The sequence below is a fragment of the Canis lupus genome, chromosome 19, assembly GCF_048164855.1.
Source record: "Canis lupus baileyi chromosome 19, mCanLup2.hap1, whole genome shotgun sequence".
NCBI lineage: Eukaryota > Metazoa > Chordata > Mammalia > Carnivora > Canidae > Canis > Canis lupus.
Window position 1 is genome coordinate 19,264,851 of NC_132856.1, and position 15,920 is coordinate 19,280,770.

General features: G+C 40.6%; 1 protein-coding gene across 2 annotated transcripts in view; it reads left to right on the forward strand.

Moving 5' to 3' along the window:
* Positions 1–245: 245 nt before the first annotated feature.
* CNTN3 (contactin 3) overlaps positions 246–15,920 on the forward strand; it is a 327,880-nt gene continuing 312,205 nt past the window's right edge. The window contains exon 1 of one of the 2 annotated variants that reach the window (XM_072785362.1): positions 246–354. The gene's annotated coding sequence lies outside the window, so the exon portion shown is untranslated. The remainder of the gene's footprint in view (positions 355–15,920) is intronic. The other variant, XM_072785364.1, reaches the window with a different exon arrangement.

Consider the following 15,920-nt stretch of genomic DNA (forward strand, 5'->3'; position numbering starts at 1 on the left):
CCCCGTTGGCTGCTCCGCCGCGCTCCCCGCCCCTCCCTCTCGCCCGCCCCCTCTCCCCTCCCTCCGGTGCCCGCGCTGGAGCCCGAGCCCGGGCGGTGGGTGGAGGCGCAGGCAGCGCTCGCTCGGCGCCGGCAGCAGCCACAGCAGCCACAGCAGCCACAGCAGCCACAGCAGCCTGGCGCGCGGCGGCGGCGGAGGAGGCGGCGGCGGAGGAGGCGGAGGCGGAGGCGGAGGAGGCGGGCGCCGCGGGCTCGGCCGGGAACGGCGCGCACCGGGGCGCTGCGACGGCGGCCCCCCAGGCCCCGGAGGAGGGCGGCCGGCGGCGGGCGGGCGAGTCGGAGCTGCGGGGACCCGGTAAGTCAGGCACGCCCGGCTCCTCGCGCTGGGCGGGCGGCGCTGCGCTGAGCCACCTGCCCAGGCAAACTTTGCGCACTGCCCTCCAGGCTCCTGGCCCTAAAGTTTGTTGGCGGGGGGTGTGCACCCGACGGCTGGAGAGGGAAAGATGCGTCTGGCTGCAGATTGGCAGAATTGGTGTGCAGACCGGGAACACTTTGCAACCCCGCCTCTAGCGCGGGGGAACGCGAGCTAGGTCCCTCGAGCTAGCCCGTAGCGCAGAGCATTTGGCTGGGGAAGTTGGAAAAAAACAAAAAACAAAAAACAAAAAAAAGAAAAAGAAAGAAAGAAAAAGTTTGGACCTCAGAAGTGCCGAAAGAGGAATCCTAGGGACGCGGTGCAGGGGGATTGGGGAGGGGGGCGGGATGTGATAGCTTTTTTTTTTTTTTTTTTTTTTTTTGCTGGAAACCTCTCCCTGGTCCCCAGCTCCGAGGAACCCGCGGCAGAGGATTCCTCGGTTAGCGATCAAGTTTTCCAAGCTGCATTCTCTTTCTTTCCACTTTCAAATCTGCAGCCTTGGACGGGATCTGCTGCTGCGTTTTGCCAGTTTTTTTTTTTTTTTTTCCCCCACCCCTCTGGAATGGGCTGTAGTCCAGATTTCTGGAGCTCGGACCCGGTCTTGGCTGCCTTTTGCCTTCTCCAAGGAGCCCTGCAGAGCTAAGCAAGCAGGTAACAGAGTATCAGGAACGGAAAACCGGGAAGTGCCAACTGGGTCCCCCAAGTCGCAGCACCATCAGAATTTTTTTTTTTTTTTTTGGTTGATTGAAATGAACGAACAAGCTTATGGGCTGTGCTTGTGCAGAGCCCCGCACGACTCACCAATCCGTGTGTCCTTTTCTTGTATTGCATTTGCTTATTGATTTACAACAAGGAGATGTGCCCAGAGGAATGATCTGATAACAAACGGTACCCACCATGGTGAAGATAGTCTCTGGTCTGAGCCAAACGGAGGGGGACAGACGTTTTTGGGAAGGGGGTCGGTCGTCAGTTTGTCCACCTCGAATCACAATGTGAGGAAACATAGCTAGAGGAGGCAACACAGAGAGGGGAGATGTGTGATGTTCAGGAGGGAGGTCAGAAACCCCAGCTCATATGGTGAGTAGGTAAATCCAGAAATAATTTAAAAATGATTAAGCAAGAATTTTTTTTTTTTTTTTTTTTAAGTAGGAGGACTCTACAAGCTGTGGTTTCTGTTTACCCCCACAGAGATGAATATCACACTAGCTGAAAAAGAATCCTGATCTGTAAATAGATTAAAAACAGGAATTAATCAGAACAATGAGTCAGAGCTCTTCAGTGATTGAAAGGAGTAATTGCCTTTGGAAGCCCTATTATGTCTCAATACTAAAGTCAAATGTATTACTTTTGCTTTGCTACTTGTATTTACTAACAGCAACACGACTTTGGCTGCCTTCACCTGGCATCTCAGGTTGTGATTTTAACCCTTTGTGGGGTGTGGTACTAGGGAGGAGGTTCTCTGTAGATTACTACTCATACCCATTTGAGCAACATTTACAAAATGCCTAATATGTGCCAGTCACTGGTTGCAATGGGACAGGTTCTTGTAAATGTGGTTCATAGAAGACATCTGATAGGGTTTAGCCTTGCTAATGGAAATGCGTTTGCTTGCAAATTACAAAAATAGCGGGTTCAGGAATTACTGGTCTTTGAATGCTTACTTGAAGTCAGTTGAGAGTCAACGTGTAGTTTGAGGACACTTGAAAGGAACAGTGTTCACCAAGGAAATAGAGCAAATTGCTGCACATTTTTATTTTAGGTAAATGGTGAGGCTCAATGCATTTGTGTGACCCTCCTGTCTGAAGGTGGGATAACAGACTCGGAGCAGCTAATTGATTTGCAGGGTAATAGATTCAGGCAGTGGCTGCCTCAGACAATAATATTCAGCCCCGTCTGGACATCAGTAACAGGCTGAAGACATGAAGGCGTTAAGCCCATTCTCCAGGAGAACTCTAACTTTTAAGCGTCCTTCACAACCCAACCAGATGGTTCAATTGTTCCTTAAAATGGCAGCAAAACATTTAATAGGACCAAAGTGCTGAGCAATTTCAACTGGAGCAAAAATTAGCTACAGACAGCAAGCTGTAGCCTTTCCATTGCTGATTTATGTTCAATTTTATCACTGTCACATTTCATATATGCCTAGTTATTACAAACTAATAGCCTCTTCACTCTGCTAGCAAAATATGTGTCTTTCTCTTTTATAAGTTCCCAACTCCTCACACATTCAGTACACATCTTCTAGTTTTTACTGCGTAATTTAAGTGTGCAACTTGAAGTTCTCATTAACTCTTGATGCTTTGTGCTGAAATGGTATATAGATATAATTGCCCCTTTAAAACTGCCAAATCCATATATCACTATATTGTGCTTAGTGCTGGTTCAGTTCTGTGTTTTCTAGTCATCGGTTAGTAAGGTATTGGCAAGAAAATAATGTAAACTCTATACATTGGGAGATAATCAGATGGCAGGAGGATTCATTGATGCTGTGTATATTTGCTTGCCATCTCTGGTTCCAGCATCACTACCAGTTCACTTTTAAAGCCTTTTTGTCGTTTTGAAGGTGAGCATTTCGGAGGTGTCCCCATGGTCTTAAAATGTATTTATTAGTCACTTAATGCTGGCAGACTATTTCCTTTCTTACGCTTGCCTTAGAAACTTCTTTTTGCAAAGATGTTTGGCAATGATTGAGTGTTGGGCTGTCCACAAAATAGTTGAAGATAGAACATTTCTTTGAAGTTAAGGGATAATAGATACCGGTCTCAGATCTAATTGGTGTAAAAATTTCAAGAACAAATCAACTATGCTAAGTGGTTTTTCAGTTTATATCACCATCCCTCCCCTCGCTCCCCCCTCATTTATCTACTAAATATAGTGTAATATTTCTTTTGAAGATTTGCTGCAGGAGAAATCTAACTTGTAGTTGAAACTTTGTATGCCAAGTTTCAATCCATAGTACATTTTTATTTCTCCCCTTTTATGTACATGTTATAAACAAGAAATAAGGGTTTGTAATAGAAGTGCTGGCAGAATTTTATAGCATCTCAAACAGCTCTGCTACTTGGAATGTAAATATTTGTAGAATCTTTACTGTGCAAGAAGCTGCCTTGCTAAAAGTGAAGGAAAAAAATGACTTTTATTAAGTAGGATAAAATAATTCAGAAAGTATGCATATTCCTTATTGCAGACATACTGGCATTTTAAGTAATAGATTATACATGTTATAGCAATCCCATAGCACTCTTTTAGGTGCTTTTATAACTCAGTTTGTAAATTTTCTGTGTTCCGAAACAGGAGAACAAATTTGTCCCATTTGTTTTTCTAAGTTGCTTGACTTTGATTGCCTTTCACATTTGAAGGGATGAAGACTGTAATTCAAAAACCACTTTGATTATATTGCGATAAATGAGCCTGTTCCTATACTGTCTTTGGGACCAAGAATTCTTGGGACCATTTCCATACTTCAGACACTCTTATTTTGGGGAACTAGCGTAACTCAAATCTCGTGTGGTCCTTTTGATTCTAATGTTTGTCTCATTTGTCCACTTCTCTCTATCTCCACTCACGTTGCCCTATTCTGAGTCACTGTCTTCTTCCCTGAGATAACGACACTGGTTTCTCTGCCTCCTTTCTCCCCAAATAATTCTCTGCACTGCAGTCAGGGAAGTATTTTTTTCTTTAAATGTGAGTTAATTAATATTCCTCTCCTCAAAGCACTTAAATGATTTTTCTGTTGCATTCAGAACTATAAATTATGATCTACAAAGCTGTGTAGGATTTAAACACTACCTGTCCCTCCAACATCATCCCATGGCATGCTTTTAGGAACACGAACCTCATTAGGCTTTGATTCATTGTCTCCACTTTTGTTGACCTTTTTCCAGCCTTAGGATCTATTTTATCTCTTTGCTTGCAAGCCCATTCTAGTCTTTACCCCCAATTACACACACGCACACACACACACACACACACACACACGCACACATTTTTGACTATTGCTTATTCCTTCGGTCACAATTTAAATATCATTTACTAAAAGAAGGCTATTTTCTCTCCTCTTTTTAGAGTCCCTCTTCTAGTTTCTTTTTGTTCATATCCCCAAAAGCACTTATAACTTGAAACTATCTCCTTCTCTGACTCCTTATTTACTATTCTGTAAGCGTCTTATAAGCAGTTATCACATCTGTTTTGCCCACTATTGCAAAGCAGCTCCTATCAGAGTATCTGGCTCACAGTGGAGTTTGATAAACCCACGAGAACTATGCTTTTGGAGGGTGTTGAGTTTACAAAACATGGCCCGAGCACCCCCGTGAACAAAGATCCTGTCAGTAATGTTCATATTCAGCAGAAGTCCACAGCTAACTTTTCATGAGAGTGTTTTTCCTGTCGCCTGCCCATGAGCTCTCTGAGCTCTTGGGTATCTGCTACTTCAAACCCATTATGTCAAAACTGGAATTTATCCTTTTCCCTCCCAAGCTGGTTCCAGCTTATAGTGCTATCTTCTTTCATTTATTCTCATTGTGGTCATCGAGACATAGGGCACCAATGGTCTTTGGCACCACCCTCTTCTATCGTCCTTGCAACTAGTTAACTGATGAAAAATATAAGAATATTTGTGTAATTAGGCACCAGCCCAGGTTCCAAGCACTTTATACCCTTTATACTTCTTACCTAGATGGAGTAGATTAAGAAACCACCTTCTGCCCCACTGCCTTTCTTAACTACAGTCTTTTTGACACGTGCTGCTGTGTTAATCCATGAGCCACAAGCCTTGTATTGTTGGACATCCTTTGCCTAGAGGAAAAAAATGCCAGTGATGGAGCCTGTCTGCATCAGACTTCTTCCCTTTATTTCCTGCCCATACTTGAAGTTCCAATTTGCAGGTTTTTTAAAAAAAAAACTTTCTTAAAAACTCAAGATGATGCTTTTATCTTCAAGGGTCCTGCATCCATGGCTCCCATTCAGAGCCCTTCATTCACATCTCAGCTCATATCCACTCTTAATTCACTGTTACTTTTGCCAGGAAAGCTCCTTAATTCTAATCCTACCATTTGTCTAGGTGATACCCACCTATCTAGTCCTCTGAGAAGCCTTTGGTGTCCTCTAGACAAGGTTTCAGTTGCATGCTTTCTGCTCTCAACTGTGTTTTAAATTTTTTTTTCTCTAGAAGGAGAATGGATTAGACTTTAATTGGTATTGTGCAATTGTTTAGTAGCTGTCTGTCCTGATAGTCTGTGGGTGGAATGGCACAGCATATTAGGATTTTGGTGAGTATTTGTGGAATGAAAGGAGGATGATCTGATCTGTTTTATTTACATGCAATTCTACTGTAGTTGTATTAGGCCTTTTTTATTGGACTTAAAATTTTTTACTGTATACTTTAAAGATTTTATTGTATTTTTGCATAATTTCTGGATGACAAATTATTAGTTGACAATAGATAGTTATCTGGATATGGTCTGAATTTCGAAAATTCTTTGACAGACATATGCCCTATAGGGGGCGGGCATAAGCTTAGGTAGTTAGTACCAATGGCTGGTCCTTGATGTAAGTGGCATATTTTAGTGCAATGGGGGTAATTTGGAATTCTCAAAATCCATTATTGATTAGAGTAAAACATTGAATATGAGAGAAATAACTAAATGCTTCACAGCAAATCAAAAGTACATCTTCCTAAACTATAAATAGCTACATAGTTAAAAAAAAAAAAAAGGTGAGTGGGAGGGGATGCCTTGGGGGCGTGAAACAATCTCACCAATTGTCCTTCAATAGAAGGCACCCTTATACCACAGAAAATATTCCACATCCTTTTCACTTTTTCCCAATTTATGACCTTTCTAGAAACATTAACTGTTCTGTTGAAATAAGAGAAATGCTTTGGTCCTTACAGGACTTTCTGAGTTATTTGTGGGGATGAGACCTGGTAACTTACATTTTTAAACTTTTTCTTTTGTTTATGTATTTAAAAGATTTTTTTTTATTGATCTATTTGAGAAAGCAGGAGAGAGGGCACGAGCAGGGGGGAGGGAGCAGAGGGAGAGAAAGCAGACTGACTCCCCGCTGAACAGGGAGGCTGGCGAAGGGCTCCTTCCCAGGACCCCCAGATGATGACCCAAGCCAAAGGCAGATGCTTAATTGACTGAGCCACCCAGTCGCCCTTAAACTTTGGGGTTTTAAGTAATTAGATTCATAGGAAGTTGTAAAAATAATACAGAGAAGTCTGTGTATCCTTCACCCAGCTTCCTCCCATGGTGATATTGCATATTAGCTGTAGCATGATATCAGAATCAGGAAAGTGACATTGGTGCATTACTGTTAACAAGACAACAGATCTTATTTATAGCTATCACTATAATTTTTAAACCTGATTATGAGTGCATTTATAGCTCTATGCAGTTTTATCCCTCGTATAGAATCATATATCTAGGGTTTAAATTAAAGAACAAATATCCTTAGAGAGCTGCCATTCCCATTTTAAACATACACTAATGTAATAATTTTGTAAGTGTCCTCCAGGTTTCAAATACCCTACTTCCATAGACCTTTTCCCATGCAAATATTTCTCTTGTTGCTCTTAAATATCATGAACTCACTCACCTTGGAGTTGCCTATATGTAAAAGTTGCTATGGAAACAGAAGTCTTGGCATTTTATAAAGCAGGATGTGACATTTGGGTCGTTCTCTCTGGTCATCAGTTTGGGAATCTGTGTTGACTTTCCATATTAGTTTTAAGAAGTTCTGCAGGTAAGTGTGTTTGTTTGTTAATGTAATCAAACTTGGGCAGGATTTTTACGCCACCAGGGCCAAGATCCTACTGAATACTTCCTTGTACTTTCCAACACTAGTAGACTCTGGTCCATTTTTGTTCTTACATAGAAATAGCCACTCTTTAAAATAACATATTGCAGAAGATGGTAATGACCCTTTCCAGGCAATTAAAATCAACCCGAACAATATAGCTAGTGATCTAATCTGACGGCTGCTACTCACTTGGACTGGCCGCTTCTGTGAATATAAAGCAGCAGAAAAGTTGCTGATTACCAGTCGTTACCAATTCCAGTGAATATTCTGAAGGCTCTGGAATACATAAAGCATATTTGTACCAAAGTCGGGTGTGTGCTACAGCAGACAGTACTGCTCTTCCATTCCCTTTGCCTACAAAAATATTTACATTTATATGTTAGGCAATTTATCATATTTCTCAATTATTCTTGGTGAAGCTTTACTAGGAGTTCTTTTATTCTGCTAAGAAAAAACAACCAAGGACTCTGTGCATCAGCTGTAGAATTTTGAAATTTGAAGGTTGTGGTCAAAGGTTTTTTTCTTTCTCACTTTCTCATGCTATTAAATAAAAATTTTCTCATGTGCAATGGAAAAATATACATGTTTATATTTAGTACTAATTTATTGGATTATTTCACCGATGTTAAACAGAAATTACCACTCTGAAATTGATTGTGTGGTACTTAGTGGCAGTATTCGTTTCTAAAAAGAACGGAAGGGTCTCAATATATGGCTTTTGTTTTATTTGAAACCAAACCACATATTCTGTGAAGATGCTTATAAGTGGAGGGCATCTTTCCATATAATGGGAAATTCTAGAATATAGACATTTCTCTTTTTAGTCTAATAGTGCCATAATTGTCTGCTGTTGTAAATGGTTTTGCATTATGACTTGCTTGGAAATCTCTTTTGTCATTTTTCTAGAAATTACTTTCAGGGTTTTCCTCCCGAATCTTCATTTTTTTCTTCCATTTGATTATTAATAATCTGATTATGTCCTTGTTCTTCTTCCTTCCCCACTTTGACCACACAGACACAGCCACACACATACCACCTAAAGCGTAGACTAGAGTAAGGAATAGAATTAATAGCAAATCATAAAACTCCTAAGAAATACAAATGTTTTGTTAAGCATTCAAGCAGAAGAGAGTAAATGAAGGGGAGGAATTTTGGATTGTTCATTGGATTAATATGCCATATGATTTAAAGTGAGTCCAATCCTTCCTCCTCCTTCTCCTTCCCCTTCTTTTCCTTTTCTTAGTTTTTCTTTCTTGCTTTCCGGTTGTATTTTTGAATTGACTCTTCTGTACTGACCCCTAGTGGGTAAATGTTTTCAGTTGTCTCTAATTGAAAAGATCACATTTATTTGTTTGCAGGGTTTTTTACAGGGGCAGGGAAAGTGACTATAAACTTGATCAAATTTGATCTTCAGAGAAAAATACCTTTAGAAAATGATAAAGCACACATAAGCCCTGTGGGAGACTTTTTGCAAAGTTGGCTGCAACAATACCTTTCTTGGCACTTTGCATGGTGACTTGCTCTTGTCTTTAAGCAAGGAATCTGTTTCCCTCTCCCTTGAATCTGCTTCCCTCTCCCTTGAATCTGCACTGGCCTTTGAGTTTGATCAATAAAAAGTAACCAAAGTGGTGTTATTGTGGATTTTGAGCCTAAGCTCTAAGGTGATGGGAGCTTATGTTCCTGTTCTCTTCCTGCCTTGAAGCCTCCATGTAAGGAAGTTCAGGCCCACCTTTCAGAGATTGAGAAGCCACCTAAAGACAAGCCTACAGCCAATATTAGCTAATAGCCAGAATTGGTAGTCAGTCATGGAAGGTCAGCCATCCCAGTTAAGCCATTGGATGGTTGACTTACATGTGTGACATTTGGGCAAAACTAGCAAACAAACCACCAAGCTGAACTCAAGTCAAATTCAGAATCAACAGCAAATAAATTGTGTTTAGATTGTTAAGTTTCAGGGTAGTTTATGCAGCAGCAATACATACATATGTATTATAATTTTAAAAAATAACACAATTAGGGGCGCCTAGATGGCACAGTTGATTAAGCATCCGACTCTTGGTTTCTGCTCAGGTTGTGATCTCAGGGTAGTGAGATCAAGCTCCACGTCAGGCTCTGCGTTCAGATGGAGTTGGCTTGAGATTCTTTCTCCGTCTCTTCTGCCCCTCCCACTCATGCTCTGTCTCTCTCTCTCAAATAAATCTTAAAAAAAATCACATTTAAAAAATATTAGTATTTTTTAAAATGTGAGGTTTTACTTCTTTATGTTGCTTTATAAATGTATCAGTCAGCTTTCCTTTAGTAAGATATACTCTGAAAATTTCATTAGCTTCTAAGGACAAATTTTACTTACCTGTGTTACCTGAAAGCTATGGGTCAGAGGTGGGGCAGCAGTGTTCTCTACCATGCTCTTGCTTGACTGTGTGTGCCTTCTCCACATGGCTTTTCTTTTCTCTTTTTGCTTTCCTAAAGATTTTATTTATTTATTCATGAGAGACACATGAGACAGAGGCAGAGACAGAAGCAGGCTCCATGCAGGGAGCCTGATGTAGGACTCGATCCCGGGTCTCCAGAATCACGCCCTGAGCCAAAGGCAGACGCTCAACTGCTGAGCCACCCAGGTGTCTCCTCACATGGCTTTTCATTCTGGGCTTTAAGGTAAAGGTACAGCTAATGTAGTATATACTCTGGTGCTCCATCAAGGTCTACCAGCTTAGAGCTTTATATACTTACCCATGTTTGCTTGATATATCAGCTGCTGATGGCTCAGAGGTCATCCCTCACTGGGGAGCTTCCCTTTGTAGATGGAACTGTCCCAGGCAAGGTTATGCCTCCTCTTGGCTGATGCCCATGCCAGTGACTGGCTCATGCCTGGGTACAAAAACCTGGTCCATTTGCCTTAATTTAGGACAACTCTGAAAGCCATCCCAGCCCTAGAAGTCCCCTTAAGACCAACTGAGGTCGCAGTTGCCATATTCTAAGTTTCAGGCTCCTCCTTTGCCTATTCATGCTTGCTTGCTTGCTTGCTTGCTTGGAAAGAGAGAGAGAATGAGGGGTGATCAGAGGGAGAAGGAGAGAGAGAATCTCAAGCAGGCTCCTTCCTAGTGCAAAACCTCATGTAGGGCTCAGTCTCATAATCCTGAGATCATGACCTGAACCAAAATCAAGAGTCAGATGCTCAGGGATCCCTGGGTGGCGCAGCGGGTTGGCGCCTGCCTTTGGCCTAGGGCACGATCCTGGAGACCCAGGATCGATTCCCACATCGGGCTCCCGGTACATGGAGCCTGCTTCTCTCTGCCTGTGTCTCTGCCTCTCTTTCTCTCTCTGTGACTATCATAAATAAATAAAAAAAAATTAAAAAAAAAAAAAAAAGGGGGGCCCCATGTTCATGCTTTTTAATGCTTCCCTACAGTGGTTTCTTTAGAGAGCATTCTTCAGTAAATCTTTTTCATCTCAGATTTTGTTTTTTTAGGGAACTCCGGTTAAGAAAGGGACACACTTTCACAGCAGAGGGCAGAAACCCAAGAGGCTTACTTGAATGATAAAGTTGCACTTAAAATATTGGCTAGGACTGGTCACATATAGGTTGTTTTCACATTTCATTGACTAGAAGTCACAGCAGTGCCAGTAAAGAAGGGAGAGGATAAGGGGGTGGTTACATATAGTAATATAATCTACCATAATCTACCTCTCTTAATCTCCTACACATAAAATACATTTTAGTCACATTTACACTTGTTATACTCAACCTGTCCACAGGAACTATATCCCTAAATCTTATCTGATTATGAAAGAAGGCGGAAAGTCTAAGATTTTATTATAAGCCCTACATCTTAAAGCAGAAGTGCAAAAAGTTGAACCAAACTATTACTAACATGTTAGAGCTTCTGCTAGATCCTCTCATATCTTGATACGCTATGGGCTTTCGTATAAATTTTTATGGGTCAGCTAGGAGTTGGCAGATCTTGACTGGGCCTGGCTGGGTTTCTTTGCTCAAACTTCAGATCTGACCAGCCCAGATAGTTCCATATCTAATTCTGAGGTATAGGTTAAAGGAAAAATTCCCTGGTAGAAATTCTCATGCCAATTGGATAAGTGCAGAAGGACAAATGGAACCATACACGATCTTGGCCACAATTCAGATATTGTCACTTATGCTATATTCTGTTGGCTGTAATGACAGACATGGGCAAACTCTAAGTCAGGGGTGGGGAACTCCCCTCTGTCTCTTTAATGGCAGCAATTGCCAAGGGCATAGATACAGGAAGGGTGAAAAATTTGGGCCAATAATGCAATCTGCCATACCACTAAACCTCATATCCATTAAGCATCATAAATGCCTGCTAGATTTTAGTTGCATTTCAAATTAAAAACAAGAAATGTAAAATGTCACTTTATTGCCTATGAATGAATTATAACTCTCTAATTGCTGCCTAAGTGAAGGAGTCCTGTGTGAAGCTCAGTAATACACAGAGTTGGAAAATACAGTGAAAGCTCTCAGAGAATGTATAGTCCAGTTGAAAGAACTATGTATTTGAAAATCTAGGAATAAAATTGGGAAGTTTTGCCTAGTGTTAATGTGTATACTTCTTAATCCAGGCAAAGTGTCTGCCACTTAATAGTTTGTGATGTCATGCACATTAATTGATTCTCCTAAGCCTTAGTTTCTTCACCTGTAAAATTGGAATATTGGTCCTGTATAGATTTGTTGTGATAAATATGCAAAGTAAGGTCAGGCCCTTAAAAAAACCCCAGAGTTTTCCTACCTGTTGCTTGTTTTACTGTTGATGTCCATATTATTCACTATATTTTTATATATACTAATGGAATAATGGAGGTATGGTATATGCTAAAAGACAAGGGAGTTGGGAGGAATGAAAGGAAACTGGTAGAACTATCAAGAATGATTAGGGAAGGCTTTAGGATGAGCTCAATCCTCCGGGTATGAAGAGCCAGAAATCAGAGCACAGTTAGTTTGGCTGGTAAAAGTTGGACTGGTAGTTTTTTGAACTAGTGAGTCATTTTCATGCTTGTTATAGTTGAGAGTGTGTTTAAGGGGTTACTTCATGAGCTGTAAGTTGTGATACAGAAGACCCTGATTTGGGCAGACTGTAGGACACTAATAGGTGATGGAGGTAGATCTGATGCCAGGCCCTGTTGTGAATAAGTAATAGGAGACTGGGCAGAGGATGATGGGTCTAGGTAAAAAATCTCTGTAAAGAGCTCTTATTTTTTGCCCAGAAATTCTTACAAAGCATAGCATCTTAGAATACATTTTGCCAATGAGGCCAAAAAGATTCATAGAATTCTTCAGGTCAAATACAGGTTAATGACCTACCCAGAAATGGAATCCATATTTCCCATGTCTGCAGGTACTGCATTTTTCACTCTCGAACAGCCTCCACTTATAAGAAAAATTTATATAACTGGAAATGGGAACTATAGCCTTATCCTCCATAGTGATTGTGAGTGAACTCTTGTACTCATCTCACACCCCAAGTGGACTCACTTTCCTTTCTCTACGTAGAATCTCATCTCTAGGACTGAAATTGAGTTCACTTTTCAGGACCTCTTTCAGCCCCCCCCCCCCCCCCATTAGCTTAACTCTCCCTCTTCCCATATTTCCAAAGCTGGCCCTCCTTGGCTCTTAAGTCCTAGAGTCTGTAGTTGCCTCGTTTTCCTTCTCCCTCATGTGAATCATTCATTTTTTTCTTCTCTTTTGCTCTTTATAATAAAGAGAGGAACAGAGAAGCTATCAAAAACTACCATAGGCGCTTTCCTTACCATTACCCCACATTAATACCTAGAATCCTCTTAATGATTTTTTCTTTACTTCTGTTGAAATCATACCCATATTTTTTAAAGTTCAGCTTAACATTTCTCTTTTGTCTCTCTTTAGCTCTAGTTAGCTTTATCCAAAGATCTAAACCTACTTACCTGATTGTTTGCTTTATTGCTGTTTACAAACTATTGAGAATCATTCACTCTTCCCTGAGGAAGGGTGATTCTTTCCCATGCTATTGATCATGACAGGCTTGATCGGGTGACTTGCTTTGGCCAATGAAATGTGAACATTTCACATTTATTCACTTCCTGCAGGTGCTTGGTAGCCAGTACATCGTTCCTTCTGTTTTTCTTTGCTTCTGAGGCCATGGAATCCCATGTTAAGATGTAGTTTCCTGGAGCCTGGGACCTGAGTGACTGCTATGTGCAGAACCGTCTGTTGACCTGCATTAAACATCAAACATAAGCACAAGATACACTTCATTGTCACCAGCATGGAAATTTTTGTGCTGTTGGTTACTGCAATAACCTGATCTGTGCTGATCAATAATACCACTCCTACTTGGCTCTCTCAGAGGCTTTCAGCCACAACACATACGGAGCTGACTTCATGAACATCCTTGCCAAAATTTCATTCGTACCACTGTTTTCCACTTTGCCCCACCACTGAAAACAACATCTGCGTCAAGCCAATTACTAAAACCATAAACTTGGGATTTATTGACCTCCTCTTTTTGAAGCCCAATTGAAAAGCACACAAGTTTTGTCTTTCCTGCATCTGAAATATTCATTGAAATTGCTCGGTTCTCTTAATATCTTCATCTAAACCACCATCATTATTGTCGATTATTACAAAAGCATCCAGTCTGGCTTCCTGTCTCTGCTACCTAGTCTTGATTATTTTGATCCTATTTCCATACTTCAGCTAACGTGCAGAATGAAATATGAAGCCCTCTTTGAGACCTTACAGAATTTCAGTTGGTGTTAGGATAAAGTCCAGATTATTTGACAGGACTCATAGAGCCTCCATGATTTTACCCCTCCTGCCCTTCTGTCCTTATCATGGGCAACTCCTGGGTTCTGTCATTCTAGCAGTGATGAATGAGTCTTTGCATGTGGTGGGACCACTGGCTGAGTACACTTCCCCATTACCCCTGTTGCTTCCATCCCACCACACACATGCATTGATACACATGTACTTACCCAGCAGCCATTGCCTGGCTGACTCCTGCTCATCTTATAAGTTGCCAGTTAAGTGACACTTCCTGAACAGATGACATTTTTTTGCTCTACGTTTCTGTATCTATATCACCATTATTTACTGTCTGTTTCCAGATTGAGTAGCTTAAGGGCAGGAAACCTGTCTTTCTTGGCTGCCCCTATAACCCATTGTCTGGCAGAGAGTAGGCTCTCAAAACTATTGAACTAATTAGATAAAGACCACAAATAGCCTACAGAGCACTCATGATCTTTCCCTGTTTGAATTCTTGTAACTCTTTGTATAGTTTAGATTTTTCAGCACCATTTAATGTGGATTAATTATGTGCTAAGTGCTATGCTAACCACTCCATTTAATGCTTACAACAAATGAGCAGTGCAGCCACTTTTCTTATGATGTGTATCATATTGCCTCAACATAGTTATTTCTGGATTTTTAAAAATCTCCACACCTAGATTTTGACTCTTTGTTATGATAGCAGTTATTGTACTATATTATAATTGTCTATATATCCCTCTAAGTTGTAAAACTTCTCTGGGTGCTGGTCACCTGTGCCTGGCACACTACCTGGCATCTTTATAAGCATTCCACACATATTTAATGAATAAATAATCATACTTAAGCTCACATTAAACAGTTGGTATTACTATTATTAATTTTATCTCTGTGCCTTACACTTAGTAAATGCCTCAGGAAGTATGTGTTCATTGATTCTTTTATAGAATTAATATGAGTTGCTTATTATATGAAAGGAGTAGTGTAACTATGGGAATCACATTGTATTGAACTCCATTATAAATATATTTATTGGTTATTTATTGCTGGTTGATACTGCCCCAAAATTTAATGGCTTAAAACATTGTTTAGAATTGTGTCTGAGTGCTTTGGAAATTCAAACAGGGTACTTCAGGGACAGCATATCTTCACATCTTTGATCTATGTGGTGTTGGCTGGGGTCACTTGACTAGGCCTTGAGGATCCAAGATACTTTCACTCACATATCTGGTGCCTCTTTGGGGTAACTAGAAATACTAGGACCTAGATGGGTTGCCCTCTCTTAAATGTCATCATCACTTCAGTAATCTGGGCTTACTTTTCTTTTACATTTCAAAAGAGTAAAAGTGGAAGCTATAAGGCCTCATAAGGTCTAAGCCTGCAACTAGCAGAACATCACCTCTACTACTTTCTGTTGGGTAAAGCATGTCACAAGGCCACTCCAGGAATGAGAGAAGGGGAAACAGGTTTACTTATTGATGGGGAGAAGCAGCATGGTGGATAGCATTAAGAGGAATTATTGGTTGCCATCTTCACAGACATCTCCCATTCCAAAGAAGCTACCTATGTATCTCTTAAGTTTTGTTCTAGAATTTTTGAAGATACCCTTGGTTCATTTGGGGAGTAAAAAGTCTAGTTTTTAATATGTTATTATTTTTAGTATTGCTAGAGTTATCTAATTTTTATGGTTATGAACAATAAACAGAAACTAATCTTGATGAGTGAATTGGGATGAAAAGTGTCACCTGTGGGACTTGGCTTTTAACATTATAAGCTCGTTTTAAATATGTAGTGATAATATTTGCCTGGTTTTAAAATTTGCACATGCAAAGTACAAATCCCTGAAAAAAGAAACTCCGTAGCCTACAGTAGTGCTAGATAGCAAGAAGTTTTCTTCCTTTATGAGTGCTGCTCTAACTTTATCTGTTTTTAA